At 35.8% G+C, this 15,791-nt stretch overlaps 1 pseudogene; it reads right to left on the minus strand.

Moving 5' to 3' along the window:
• Positions 1-3,875: 3,875 nt before the first annotated feature.
• LOC110012126 (zinc finger BED domain-containing protein RICESLEEPER 1-like) lies at positions 3,876-5,231 on the minus strand (annotated as a pseudogene).
• Positions 5,232-15,791: the final 10,560 nt, after the last annotated feature.

Consider the following 15,791-nt stretch of genomic DNA (forward strand, 5'->3'; position numbering starts at 1 on the left):
CAATCTGCATTCGCCCCTTTATTCACCCTAGGCTCCAATGTAGGAGCCCTCTAAAAATGGTCCGCACCACACCATGGTAAGAAAGTTTTGATCTCTTTGCTAGAAGAAATCAAAATAAATTTGAAAATGACAAAAGAGAACTACACTATTGATTAGTTTATTCTCTTCATAAAAAATTCGTTACAACTCTACATTTGATCCTGTATCAAGGAGAGATGGAGAATTAGAGGGATGAGAGGTTGAGAACGCGGGGATCGTCATATGAAAATCTTGGAGGCTTGATTGGTATGGCACGCATCCCTAACTCCGATTGTACGGGAGTAGTCCTCAGACTTGAGGAATCACGATAGTCACATGCATACGATGATTGTATCTTGGATCTGTGTGAGAGGTGATTGTGTTACAGACATGATTATTATAGGTCTTTTCCATTGTAGTCGCAGTATGTAGCGAAGACGGTGAGTTTCAAGACGAGGATCCATCCCCTGTCAGTATGTGACAGAGGTATCTCCTATGCACTTGAAAATTCATTCATGCTCTATAAACCTAAGGCCACAGTCATGGATTGAATAGGAAAAGAGGTTCCTATGTCGAGAAACTTGACGTAACGTGATCTCAAGTATTAAGCATAGATGCCTATTCTAGGATGGAAACCCACACCTAATTTCATGCCCGAAACTAAGGTCGGGAGATGGTAGACGGAAGAACCGTACCAGTATGGACTCGAGAGCCTAAATGTTCACACGGACATTCACCTAGTCTCTAGTGCCATGGACCGTTACTAGACAGCCACCCATGGTGATGGATTTTCTTGATTAAGGGTTAATCAAGAATTATTAATTAAATTAAATTTTAATTAATAATAGTATTAGACACTAGCCCAAGTCTACAAGAAAGGTGAATCTAAAGAGTCACACACAAATCACCGAAAAGGAACAAGGAATAAGTAGTTCCACAAGTAATTGGATTACCTACAAAAGCGGGATTCATTGGATGAAAAGAGACCCAAGAATAAATTAATGGTATTAGTTTATATTGGGCTTGTCCTTATTATTTAATAAGTTGGATCTTATTAATTAATAAAGACAATTTGGGCTTATGTATTTGATTAGATTAAATACAAGTTGGGCTCAAGTAAATGGATTTTGATTAAATATGGATTTAAATAAAAATTCATTGGGCTTGTATATTTATTTGATAAAAATCGGCCAACATAAATTATTTTGAGCCCATAGAAAATTACATCGAAGGAAATAAATGGCTAGCAAATTGTAATTTTGAAAAGTGCAATTTTACCTATTATTGGGGATGTCTTTATTTGGAATAAAGAGAAATATACCTTAGAGATATAAATAATGTATCTAGACACATTCTTAATTATCTATGCAAGATATATATATGATACATAATTATTTGGAAAACAATTATGATCATTATTACACAACAAAAAAAATACCCCTCCTTCAACCTAGCTCTCGACCGCCCCCTCTCTCCTGCACACTTGGTGAGTTTTTTCTCTTGTTCTTTTCCACCAAAGAGAATGTTGAGATCCTGACTCCGATGTGGTATGATGAATTAGAGGGTTCCTGTATTAGAGTCTCAAGTGAAGAACATTTCAACCAAATGCTAGAAAACGAAGGTATCGTTTTTCTACCTTTTTATTTTCGGTTCTTGTGTTTTCGCCTCAGCCCCATTTATATTTTATTTTATTATACATCGAACATCAGGAAAATCCAAGGATACACCCCTTGAATTCATTATTTTTAGCGCTGTAATTTTTGTTATTATTCATTTGTTATTTACCACTTCTGCTAGCGCGTTCTCGAGCCCATACCACGCGATCTTTCAAGTGGTATTAGAGTTCGATTTGATGTATGGGTTGATGGTTTTGTGATATTTGTATGTTAATGTGCTTTTACAGCTTTTGAAACATATTTTAATGCTTTTAGTTAAGTAATTATATGATGAAAATAGCTCATTTGATTTTTGCAATTTATTGGATGATTCAAGCATTTGAAAATTTGAAATTTTCTGTATTTATTCTTGCTGTTGTTGTTTTATGTTAAAGAAAAAAGAAAAAGAAAAGAAAAAAGGGAAGAAAAACGCAGCAGCACTGTCGCTGCCGGTGCGCAAGCAAGGGTGCCTGCGCACAGCCTATGCCCGGGCAGGGGCCGCACGGGCATGCTGGCAGAGGGCCAGCGATGGCAGTGCGCTCTGTAGTGCCAACGACCGACGACTGGGCCTTTTTTCGAAATTTTGATTTTTTAGAATTTTTCTTCAATAGTAATTATGTTGTTTTAATTTTTGGATAAAATTAGATTTTTTATAAAATTAAAATTACATAATTAATTCAATTTATTATGCGCATTGGATGCACATATTTTTCGATCACCCTTTTGATTGCAAATTTTGGTCTTGTGTTTTTTTTCTTTGTATGGTTAATTTTTGTGATATTGGATACCATGGATTATAATATTACATGTGATGTATATTATGAGATGTATGGATGGATGATCACGGAGCCCACAACGTCTTAAATGTTTATGTTTATGGTTGGACTCATATGCCTTTGTAATGTTTTCTTCTCTCTCCCTCTCGTTTTTAGCCTTGGAATAATAAGGCTTGCTATCTCTTTTATTATGTATTCCCCCGATTTCTGGTTGGGGTTTCTTTTCAATTGTAATGAGAGTAGCATACTATATTTTGATAAGGATTTTATTTTTGTAATAAGGAAAACCCGTGGAGAACAAGGTCCATGCAGGAGGAGGCCCATAGAGAAGGAAACCCACGAAAAGTTACAAGGCCCTTCTACATGTTGATGTATAAATGACTTTGTAATAGCATAGGACCACCTTAGACTGACCATAACCTCACTGCGGGCTCAGTAGGTTGGGCTTGTGATCATCCTAGAGGGGTATGTTTCATGCGACACATTTAATGCTTTTATTTAAAATGTTTTTAAGTATTTGATATTTATGCATGCAAACATTAATGTGATGACGTCTCGATTAACACTCAAATTTAACTTTCACTTGGTTGGACCAAGTTAAAGTGTTAGGCCCAAATGGACTTGTATCAAAATAGTTTGATCTGTCCAAGGTTTCCTTCCATAATAATGTGGTGAGGAGGCTACCACTACCTAAGTATTAGGGATGGACATCCGATGGGGTAGTTCGGGTCGGGTACCCGACACGTCGGGTTTGAAAAAAATAAATCCGAACCCGAACCCGAACCCAAACTCGACTAAGTCGGATACCCGACCAATCGGGTACCCGTCGGGTTCAGGTACCCGACAGTCGGGTTCGAGTTTTTTAGCTTCATTGATCTGCAGACTCTGAACAGATCTAAAAATCATTGACAAAGCTTACCTTTCCATCAACAATCCCCGCAAGGCTTGATAAAAACATTTAACATGAGGTTAAACCTTATGACAATAATAAGGACACCATGCAATGTGACTGCCAAGCAATCAAAAACCAAAAGCAATTGTTCCAAACTATCAAGTAGAGCATCTGACTAAAATATTGATCCAATTTCAATCATTAATTCAAAAGATGGGCACATACATTGCAAATTTGCAGACTTAAAGTGCAATGAATATGTATCTTCCATCGAACTCTTGTACACACTTGTTGAAATTCTGTAGTTATAGATAATGTAAAGCATCCATTAACTAAAACTCCATGCCTACAGACTGAAAAAACAACTAGCTCATATCACATTTTCATCCTCGAGTCCTCGATCTGTGAAGCATTAAACATACAAAGTGGAAGAACTATTAGAGAAAGTCAAACAGATTAAAAATTTAATATTACACAATGAGGTTCTACCGTTCTAATACCTTGTCAAAAATTTACAAGTACCAGTTAGCACCATTAAATGTCAATAATTGTTGAATCAACCCCCAACTTAGTCAACTCTACAACAAAATAGAAAGTAGTTAGACAAGTAAAATATATAAGTAGAATACATAGAATTGAACAATAATCAAAATACAAGAAAAAAAATAAATAAGTACCTTTCTCAACCACTTCAAGTTCACTCAAATCCTCCTCAATGCTAATTGGTTTGGAATCTTTTCGTATCCAATCTTGAGTACAAATAAGCGCTTGCACTATTTTAGGAGACAAAGAGCTCCTAAAAGTGTCAAGAACACGACCACCGGTACTAAATACGAATTCCGAGGCAACAGTTGAGACTGGAACTGCTAATATACCCCGAGCCATTTTGGAAAGAATGGGAAACCTTTGGGCGTTTACTCTCCACTAATTTAGTATGTCAAATTTGTCTCTACGCATTTCAACATCCTCACCAAGATATTTTAATTCTGATTTCACACGATCCCCTTTTCCACCTGACTTGTACATACTGAACTCTTGTTCTATGGTGAACGTACGAGTCACTTCATAATCAGTGTATTGCGTAGATGTCCCAACTGAAGAGGAAGATGATGAAGAAACACGACTAAATGATGATCCCGGGCTTTCTAGCGTTCCTTGAAGACTATGACCGTATCTCAACTTATAATCATTAAACAACTCGTAAAGTCCATCTCTCACTTGTTCTTTCATCACATTGCTTTGTTCAGTACCACCATACAATTTATCAAAGCTAAATTCAATGAACTCCAATTTATGACGTGGATCAAGGATCACGGCATAATATAAAATCATATTCATCTTCTCAATTGATCCCCAATATTTGTCATACTTTTCTTTCATCTTTCTTGCCATCTCATTTAATTCAACATCATTACTACTTAACCAATATCTGAGAAGCAAGTCAACTTCACATATTTCACGAAAAACCAGATTAGATGTGACATACAAAGCACCAGAAATGCGCATAGTGAGACTGTAAAAGTGCCTTAAAAATTTCACCGATACCTTTGCCCTCTCCCAATCATAATCAGTCGGTATCCCATCAAATGGTTGTCTCGAAAGATCAGTCTTATAGGCAAGATCTACATCTTCATAAGCATCAAATGCGAGCTTAAGGCTTATAGCCGTCTCCAACATCAAGTAGGTAGAGTTCCATCTAGTAGGTACATCAAGAGATAACAATTTTTTCATTTCCAATTTTTTAAATTCAACACACTCTTGAAATTTCTTGTACCTAGCTGGAGAATTCCTAATATACCTGATGGCCCCTCTAATACGAGAGATAGTATCATGTTCACCCTTTAAACCATCCTGCACAACGAGGTTAACTGTATGTGCCATACACCTCATGTGCACATATCTCCCACCTAAGATGTTTTGCCCCCAATTTTCAAAGTTCTTTTTCAAGTAAACGATAGCCCCATCATTGGAAGACGCATTATCAACAGTGATAGAGAAAACCCTGTCAACACCCCAATCAAGCAAGCATTTTTTTACTCCTTTACCTATTTCTTCACTTTTATGCTCGATAATTGGACAAAAGTTCAAAATTCTTTTGTGCAAGTTCCAATCATCATCAATAAAGTGAGCAGTGAGACACATATAATTGACTTTTTGAATGGATGTCCAAGTGTCTGTAGTGATGCAAACCCGTTGAGCATGATCTTTAATGAACGACTTCAATCTTGCTCTTTCATGCACATATATATTGCAAACATCGGGCATGCAACAGACAAGAAATGCCTAAATCCAGGATGTTCGACTAACTTAAATGGAAGTTCATCCACAACCAGCATGTGACACAAAGCTTCTTTAGTTTTGTCTTGCTCAAATCTCCAATTAACAAGAGGGGCATCTCTATCACCAATGCGAGTTGGTTGGAAAGACAATCTATTTTGATTTCTGGTGATTTCTTGGGGTTTTTTCTTGCAAGATTCATAATGATTCTTCAAAGATCTAGTTCCATGTGCTTTTGGATCGGCTTTGATCTCTCTACTACAATATTTGCACCTAGCCTTTTGGACATTATCCTTTTCACAATAAAATTTAATGAAATGATCTCACCACGGTGATCTGGAAGTCACTACCCTCTTTTTTCTTTTTTTAGAATCACCTAAAAGATCTTCCTCCTCATCCTCTCCCTCCAACTCCTTATCAATATTATCATCTATATAATGCTCAAGATGATCACCACTAACCTGATTTTCCAATCCATCCATATTTACAGTTTGGGCATTCGGTGACGAGTTAGACTGAGATTGAGAGTGACTTCTAATTCCGTCCATTGAGAAATCAATATTTCCAATCTGCAAAGTATAAGAACGAAAAAGTAAAGCTTCGTCCAATATACATATATATATATATATAAAGCAGATGATATTTCAGATTGTTTCATGCACTCTCATATAAGAGGTATGAGCAATCAAATTCAGATAAAAAAACCGCATCCAATCTACATATATTGAATTCTCACCAACTAAGTCGTCCAACTGCCAGAGAAAAGAACATGAATTTCATTTAATCGAGAATGAATATTGTTGCACCAAGCATGTAAAATTCCATTGCACAAACAAATGCAGGAGGCAACATTGATAAATTTTGGAGTATACCAGCATTCAACTTATGGTTATGTTAGATTATATATCTTAATGAAACATACATAGAAGAAAAGATTAACATTGTAGAAACTCACACCCAGGATTCAGTGGAACTTTATTTTGTCAAAGATCTGTATTCTTGAAAGAGAGGGTAAAGTTTACAATTTCCAGTACTCAACATGGGGAATAAAGATGGACCTATCAAATACTTGAAATGCAGTTATAACTCTATTTCATAAAGCTATATCACAACAGAAACCAGAGAACAGTAATAGAAAATAGCGAGAACCTCTATAGCAAAGCAATTTTCTGTTTGTGCATACAAATTACAATGATGTTCCTCCAATTGGATACCAACTACTAGCAATTTTTTGAGAAAAGGATTACAAATGGGTGTGGATGCATATAACCAAAAAGAAGAAAAAGTTCTTCATTCACGGCACAATGTTCATTTCACCAAAGATCCATGATCAATTTAGAGCATTTCAAATTTTCAAGCATAATCAATAAACACTTCAATTTGGCATTTCAACAAACACTTAACATTCATAGAAAGATAAGAAATGTACCTTCAAATTAAAATGCAAGACAAACCCAACAACTAACCAAAAATCTAATCTAATTTCACAAAATATGCATAATCATTAGATCCATATTATAACTTCATTATTAAAAAATTACCTAGAAAAATAGCGACGACGAACTCTATCGGCGAAGAAGGAGAAGTCGCGGACTCGCGGTGGTGGCTCGTTCGCGGTGGTGGCTCGGTCGTCGGAGAAGGGAAGAAGAAGATTGGACCGTTGGACTTGGAGACTTGGAGGAAGAAGAGAAAGAAGAACCCCGAGGAACCCGTCTGTGATTTGTGAAGAGTAAAGACAAAATTGACTTATTTCTCTTTTATCCTGATCGGGTACCCGATCAGGTTCTTCGGGTAGCATCCTACAATCCGAACCCGAACCCGAACCCGACTACTCTTAGACGGGTTCGGGTTAACCCGAAACCGTGAAAATACCCGATAGACCCGATCCGATTCGTTGCTATCCGATTGGGTCAGGTCGGCTCCCGAACAACCCGACCCATTCGCCCACCCCTACTAAGTATGGTCTAACGAGTCGTGGTACATTTAGAATAGAGGCAAGCTGCACCATTATTGTGAACAAAGAAACACGGTCACTATTTTCTTGTCTCACGAGTCGTGGGGGGCGACAGTTGAGGTGTGATTTGGTTTATGGGATTGAGGTCGACACTAAGTAAATAATAAGCCAAAATAGACTTTGATCTAAATGGTATTTTGATATGTCCAAGCCTTCCATCTATAACAATATCATGAGAAAGCTACCACTATTTAAATGTGATCTCATGAGTCGTGGTACATTTGGAATATAAGGCAAGCTTCATTATTGTTATGAACAAAAGAAACATGCACATTGTTTTTCTGTCTGACGAGTCATGGGGGGCGATAATTAAGGTGTGATTTGGTTGATAGGTCAGGCTTAACACCAAGTAGCATGATTCACTTGGAGTCTTTTGGATCATATGAAGAGGTAAGGCAAAATATCTTCGAAATCTCATGGAATGAGAATGGCATTGGTTGCCTCGCACAAGGCATTTTCCATGTGAATCGTAAAAGCGAGGCATGATAAATTGTTCTTGTGAATCCCAAGCCAACTAGGAAAGGATTTTTTGAAACTTCACTTGAGAGTGGTGGGATTTTGTAGAAATAGTCGGAGGGGTTAACAACTAAAAGACCAAGCTTTAGCTCAAACACGATATTACAATAATCTACTTATTTTTCTGCTTTACGTTTTGAATGCATGTCTATGATTCGCTTTCCAATTTCTATTCATTTTTTAGATTTATCTCATGGAACACAATCAATAAATTGGCTGCAAAAATTGGAGGATTGTCATCGATTTCCAAACCTGCCTTATGTTATGTATAAGCCACTTCCATCGAACTTGTAAAAGGAGTCCTTAATTAAAGAACGCTTGATGTTTGGGATCAAGGCATGAGGACAAGCGCAAGGTCTGCAGCATCATACCTGCTTGCATCATCCATGAGCAGTATGACAGGCTGGATGTTATTAGCTCAATAATGCTCCACATAACTCAAATTTATGCGACATCAAACCAGCATAATGGATATGTCGTGAGGGAAGCATTTTTTCAAGCCAAGATGACTGAGGGTCTTCTGTACATAAACATGGGGTTAAGATGATGTCCAATGTGGAGAAGCTTGATGGCCTCAATGTGGTTCTTGAAAAAGAAATATACGTTGACGTAATCCTTCAGTCCCTTCAACCCTCCTTCGACCTATTTATCAAGAACTCTGAATGGGCTTGTAAAGACAATTTCGTGAGTTGATAAAAAAAATGGACGAACTAATACAAGACAACGATTAAAGAATCTGCTATCAGTATCAAATTTTGAGGCTTCAACCTCAAGAGCGAAAGGCAAGAATGCCGAATGCCGAATTAGGAAGAAAGATAGAGCAAGGTCAGCCGTTGTAAGCACTTTGAGCGCTCCTGTTGCCTGGATGAGCGAGGGTGAAGAGAAATGGAAAAATGGTACGCCAGTCAATATTTACTCATGACATTTCATAAATTGCCAAAGGAGATTGGAAGAGGGGGTATCGCGAACTCCTCTCCACCCAAGCTATGGCATTTGTTGAGCAAACATAATTACCATTTCTATTCTCAAGTATTGGACACTTGCTCTAGGAGCACATTTCTGCAAATGGTTGCAGGAATGTAAAGGAGTAGAATGCTAAGACATATAGTCTTAAAGCTAGACGATGGCTAGACCATCACTGCAAAAGCTGTAAGACTAAGTGGTCTTAGTAATTAGTATTTATGTTGAGATAGTATACAATTATGTATCTAGCATGATCAAGTTTTTATTAGTCATTTGTTGGAAAAATTAGACTATAAACTTGATCAATAGAAGATTCTTTTGTTTTGGTTCTGCTGAGTTATGAATTACATACTCCATGTCATAATTAGATTATGCATGCTCAAAACAAACGGCTAAATGGATAGTCAAGAACAAAAACTTACAGAGAATGGCATGCATAAGCGACCATATCTCACTAGTTAGGATAAGTAGTCTGATAGATTCAAAGAGTCTAGTAACATATGATTTGAGTTTACTAACTTATGAATCATTCCTAAGAAGGAAGAAAGACATGAAAACACTTTGTGGGACAAAGAAATGCTTGTCAAACAACCTGTTGGATTGGATCCAAATAGACATCTGTGGGCAACTAAAAACACAAAGACCACTAAAGGGTTCACAAGTCAAAGGACTTCTGGAAAGTTCGAACAATTACACTTGAAGTAGAGAACCAAACTAGTTACGGAGACAAAGCCTTCGATTGGATTGAGGTGGTATGTATTTAGTGGAAGTTCTTGAAATATCCAAATGAGAATGAGATTCTCATTCAGTGAAATTCTTCCTAAAGAGATAATGCTGAAATATCTCTGGTTCGGAAGAACTCGAACCTTGATTCGACATGGTTCAGTCAGTGTTTTACTGAATTACCTGGGCATCTGGACATGGACTTTCGAAAATAATCAAGATGAAAAACATGGCATTTTCTTAAGGTCGTGGTCTGGACACAATATTTAATATGGATTAGCAAGCCTGTATCCTACAAAAGGTCTTAAGCATGAGGAATGGTCTTGCATATGCTAAGAGACTAATGGGAGGCTAATTAGACTAGGGGTCTGATTTATACAGGTTCATTATCAAATAATGCAAATATCATTTGTAATCAAAACTTCACTAACCAGTATTCCGTTGTGTCCATGTAGACCATAGGATCATAAATGGTACCAAAGTGTGAATATGCAAATCTGAGTAAAACGCAGTGAAGTAACGCCAGAGTGCACCATACGAAGAAGGTTCCACATTTCACAAAGCCGAAGGCCAAACGTTAGCAAAGTGCTGCTACACATCCTGCACTGTTGTACCTTCAACAAATAGGTGCGGAGTGGTCTCCACTTCATGCCTGCCTCTACAGGAATCCAGTCCTGGAATAGCCACCATAAGAAAACGGACATCGTTGGCAGCAAGGAATAGTGTCATATATCTGTAAAGAGTTGCCGCCGAGTAGAAGCCACTTGAATAGCCTCCCAAGCTGACGTCGTGGAAAACATCCCGTTACTGGCTACAGTCCACACAATTCGTCCCTCTGCCCCTCTGCAATAGGAATTTAGCAAATAACATGTGCAATCTGTGATGGGATTGTTCTGAAGATTCAGGGTACATTCCATTCTTCCTTATGCCAATAATAGCATACCGATTGCATAGTATCGGGAGCTTCATGCACAAGTTGCGCTAGAGGTTTCTCACCAAACCAGTTATCATGCCAGAAAGACACTGGCCCATGGCCCAAAGTCCAGAAGATGAGAGATTCCACCACATCCCTAATGCGACACAGGCAGTGCCAAACAGAGGAATGGTTGCGATTATACAGCACATGAGTAGGATGAAGGGTCCTATAGTAGCGGTCATGCAAAAAAATTCCGACCATAAGGATGATTTTAGCCAAAATCGCCACCAAAGCTTCATGGAAGAAGCCCGAACATAATCCGCCAAACTCCGAATACCCAAATCACCTTCTGCCACTAGACGACACATCTTGTCGCATGAAGACCAATGAATATGCCGGCGGTCATTGTACGAGCCCTAAAAGAAACCATTGAATATGCGCTCAATGATTATCAAGACAGACTTAGGCAGATCAATTACTTGAAGCAGATTTAAGGGCTTGGCCTGCAACACACTTCGAATCAAGGTCAGCCTCCCTCCATGGGATAGATTCGTCATTGCCCACCCCGTAGCATGTCACGTAATTGGGAGATGAGCGAACCAAACAAGCATGCCTTCCTATTGCCCTTGTACAGAGGGACTCCCAAATATGTTACTAGGAGATATTTCAACCGGTAACCATAACTTGCTACACGTCCTGCAACTGTGACGACAGCACCCGCCGGCCGATAAGAAAAGAACTCTTTGAGCTATTTGTAAAACACATTCATTAACAAGGATAAAAAAGTAATTTTTATACATATAAGTCATGCAATATGTAGACTCTACTACATTATATAACTTTCAACACCACTATAAATACCCAAAACATTATTATTTTTTATACAAGTGACTATTCAATGATTTGACTACACATAACCCACTCTCTGTCAAAAAATATCTCTCTAGAATTAATTTCACATGGTGAATATTATTTTGAGAATAAAATTCCCTTTCCATCTCTTAGCCCAAAATCACAACCACTTCACAGACCAATATTTATGTGAATCTGAAATAGTAGGTGGGGTTCCATATAAAATCTTAAAACTTTAATTTTATGAGTTGAAGAAAGATGCATTATACTGACCAATATTTATGTGAATCTTACATAAATATGTGATAGATGAATCATCTGAGTCAAATCTATTACAAAATAAAAATATATAAATCAAAAAGTTGTTAGTATTTGCTAAAATATGTGGTTGCATGGTGCAAATACAAGAATAATTAGAATATAATACAATACAAAATGTCGGAAATAGTAATACATGTCAAAAAAATTTACAAAGATGACGCGTTTGATATATGGGCAATGGAGCGGATTGAGAGACTTCCTCGCCCTGCTATAAAATGAGTCGGGGCAGGTCTAATCCTGTAAAGCAGAGTAGTTTTTCTTTTCTTGAAAATTCAATTATTAATTTCATAAATATGTATTAAAAATCGATATACCATTTACAGATAAAATTGTTTCACCACCTAACTCAAATATTCAAGTTTAAAAAAAAAATCTCAATTACAAATAAAATTCTTAACACCAACCCATACAAATTTAAATTTATAACAGTTTTTAAATTCAAATAATTCATATCAATCACACATTAGTAAGACCTTCTTCGTCTTCCTCCTCGTCAAGCATTGTCAAATTGGTTAAATTTAGGGTTTGGGTCCTTGCGAAGGCTACGAAAATTAGTTAAATTACATACAAAATTTTAAAAAATATATATCTATTAAATTAACTCTTCAAGGGTGGGTCTCAATGCGGCTCCTCATGGACTCAAGATTTACCCCGTACTTGGGTGTGTTCTAATTTTTAGGACCAGCTATATGCTCCGATCTCCTTTTTTTATATCCGAACTCGCCCTATTAGAGGGGGGTCCGATGTGAATTTTTTCGGTCTCCAATTGCCACTCTAGATACGTAACATCTTTCATATTTTTTTTCTAAACAAAATTAATACAGCAGGAGATTATATTTAAGAGTATCCATACTTTATAAAGACTAGCAAAAGCACTTTAGAAGTAGCTCAATATGTCAATAACTCCTAGCTCAAGAATCTATCCATCCTTACTGCATTTATTGTCATACATGCTCCGATTTATTAATTTAGCAGTTCAATTAACTCATAGCTCTCTTGATTTCTCAACAAGCTTTTAGTCGAGTCTTCAACTGCTTATAGATAATGTGAACTTTGCTCTTAATTCTCCGAAAGGGGTAATGAAAGCTCGTTATTAAGTTAGAGCTATTGAGCTACTAAATGAGGCTAGGGAGCCCTACCATTTACGACATTACATCCAATAAGGGCTCCTAGGAGTTTCATAAAGGCCAAAGCTGTCGAGACTCTAAATACATTGAAACCATATTCAGAATCTTTCCTCATTTAAATATAAAAAATGGTCAACTCGCGATCGATCAATTTGTTAGAAGGAATTAATGGGTCGAATTTATATAAAATAAATTCAAGGCTAAATGAATTTTAAGTATATCCAATTTAATAAAATCTTACAAATTAAGCCCAATAGATATTTAATTCAATTAAGTACACAAGCCCAAAATGTCTCTTATTAATTAATAAATCCAATTCCTTAATTAATAAAGATATTCCAATTAAATTAATTCAATTAATTTAATCTTACTGTGTGAGTAATCAATTAGTTACACCTTACGGAATTAATTCCAAATTACTTTCTTGTTTTTATCGATGATTTGTGTGTGACTTTTTAGGTTCATCTTTCAGCTAGACTTTGGCTAGTTTCAAAAGTATCAATTAATTAAATCTAATTTAATTAGTCGCTCTGGATAAACCCTTGATCAAATAAAGCTCGCTACCATGGGTGGCCGTTTAAGAACGGTCCATGACACTCGAGACTAGGTGATAGTCCATGTCAACATTTAGGCTCCCGAGTCCATATGGATATTATTCTTCCATTTATCATCTTCTGGCCTTAGTATATGGCATGAAATTAGGCGTCTATGCTTAATATTTGAGATCGATGCTAGAACTTAGATTATCCACCTGAAAACTATTTTTGCCATAGTTATAAACCATAGCACACGTTTTGCTATAGTTTTTAGCCACTACAAATATTTTAACTGCACTCGCAAAAAACCACTATCAATAATTGTTATGTGGCCGTGATCAATGAATATTTGCTATAATTATTTATTTTTAACCAAGGTAATTAGCAGTTATTAACTATTATACTTCTTCGAGTGTAATAAGCATAATTCTACAAACACACTAATCATATATTAAATCATGGTCATCATAATTTTACAAAAGTAGAGTGCACTTATGTATTTTTATGTATAACGTATTTTAAAACGTAAAAATTACTTAATTAATATATACACGTAAAAAAGTCATCCGAAATCGTACGGGTAGATGGTGTATTTTCTTCATCCCTCTTGCTTCTGTTAGCAAACTCAAGCGTGCAAAAATGTACTAGCAACGACACGAAATATTACCTAACTTCATAAATGAACACACCAATATGCAAGCAACCATCGCTTCAAATTCTTGAAAAATAATCTAGCTACAAAAGGGTTGTCAACCATTAAAAAATTATGTATGTTGAATTTTAATAGACATGATTAAATAATATAAAGATATATGGGATCAAGCATTTGGTTGGGAAATTATAAAAAACAAATATTTTTATCGAATATTCTATTGTACTTTATAAGTTATCAAATATTTTGAAAAATATTTTAAAACCGCAACATGTCAAGCATTTTTAAGGAAATAATGCAGAGTATAGTACGAGAATGCATTTCTGGAGTGCTTGATGTACAAAAGTCAAAAGGATATTGTTTGGAGTGGTTTGGCGCTGGAGTTTCAAACAATCATAACGTTTGATCAGCGAGGAGTCATAAAGCGATTTACCTATGCAGGGACCGTGTTTTCCAAGATAATCTAATCCTGCAAGACTATCGTGGTGAGAGGTCACTGTAATATTTTCGATCACTGTCAGAATGCTTATTTATTTATTTATTTTATTTTTAAGCAGACTTCAGTTAATTTATATATTTTTTTGTTAGTTGTCGTCTGGGTCACATATCTTACCAAATTATTCTTAGGTTTTAAGGTGTTTTTTAGATCGAATTTTATAATTTTTTGAGACTGTCCAAAATTAACCTGTTCTACTAAATTAGAACTATTTCTTCCAAATACCTGTAAGTTCTATTGAGGGAATTCATTAAATAATAAACTTTTTTTTTTTCCAATATCAAACTCTTTAAAAATTGAAGACGAGTCTCTTCAATTATTCTCTCAAATTCTATCACTTCCACTCCATCGTAAAATCATTATAAACAAATGATTTTAAAGTAACATAACTTAAATCAACCACTAAATAATTTCAAAATTTTCATATGACTTATTCTTTCCCCTTCTCCGGCTATGATATATAAGGGATGGTGGGGGCTGTGGGCGTTGGTGCTTCACTTGTCCATGAAATATTGATCATATGGGGCTTATAAGATACTTTTTTAAAAAGAAAAAAAAAAGTTAGGTAAAAAAGTTAGATTTTTTAAAGTTTTCAGGGTAAATGTTATATTTAGTCCTTTAAGTTTTTATTTAAAATCATTTTAGTCCCTCAAGTTTATTTTTTGACTTTAGCGTTTCTAAACTTTAATTTCTGTTTCAGTTTGGTTCTTTGAACATTTTTTGGCGAAAATGTGGCCGGAGTTTGACTTTTTACAAGTAAAATGGTCAATTTAAGTTTGATTTTATTATTTTAATCCACTAAATTTGTATAATTATCAAATCAGTCTTTTTTTAGGAAAAAAATCAATTTTTTTATATTTTTATATGGTGAAATATGATGTAATTATCTTACATGAAAAATGAGAACTTTGAACCCTTGTGAACATAATAATCATATTGTTTAACATAAAATAACATAGTCTCTCTCTCTCTCTTTTTGTTCTTTTTCAAAGGTGACCAAAAACAGTGAATAATTTTTATAAAACTTATGTACCTTGAAAATATAATTAAAAATTTT

The sequence above is a fragment of the Sesamum indicum genome, linkage group LG1, assembly GCF_026168435.1.
Source record: "Sesamum indicum cultivar Baizhima isolate 11 linkage group LG1, ASM2616843v1, whole genome shotgun sequence".
Lineage (NCBI taxonomy): Eukaryota > Viridiplantae > Streptophyta > Magnoliopsida > Lamiales > Pedaliaceae > Sesamum > Sesamum indicum.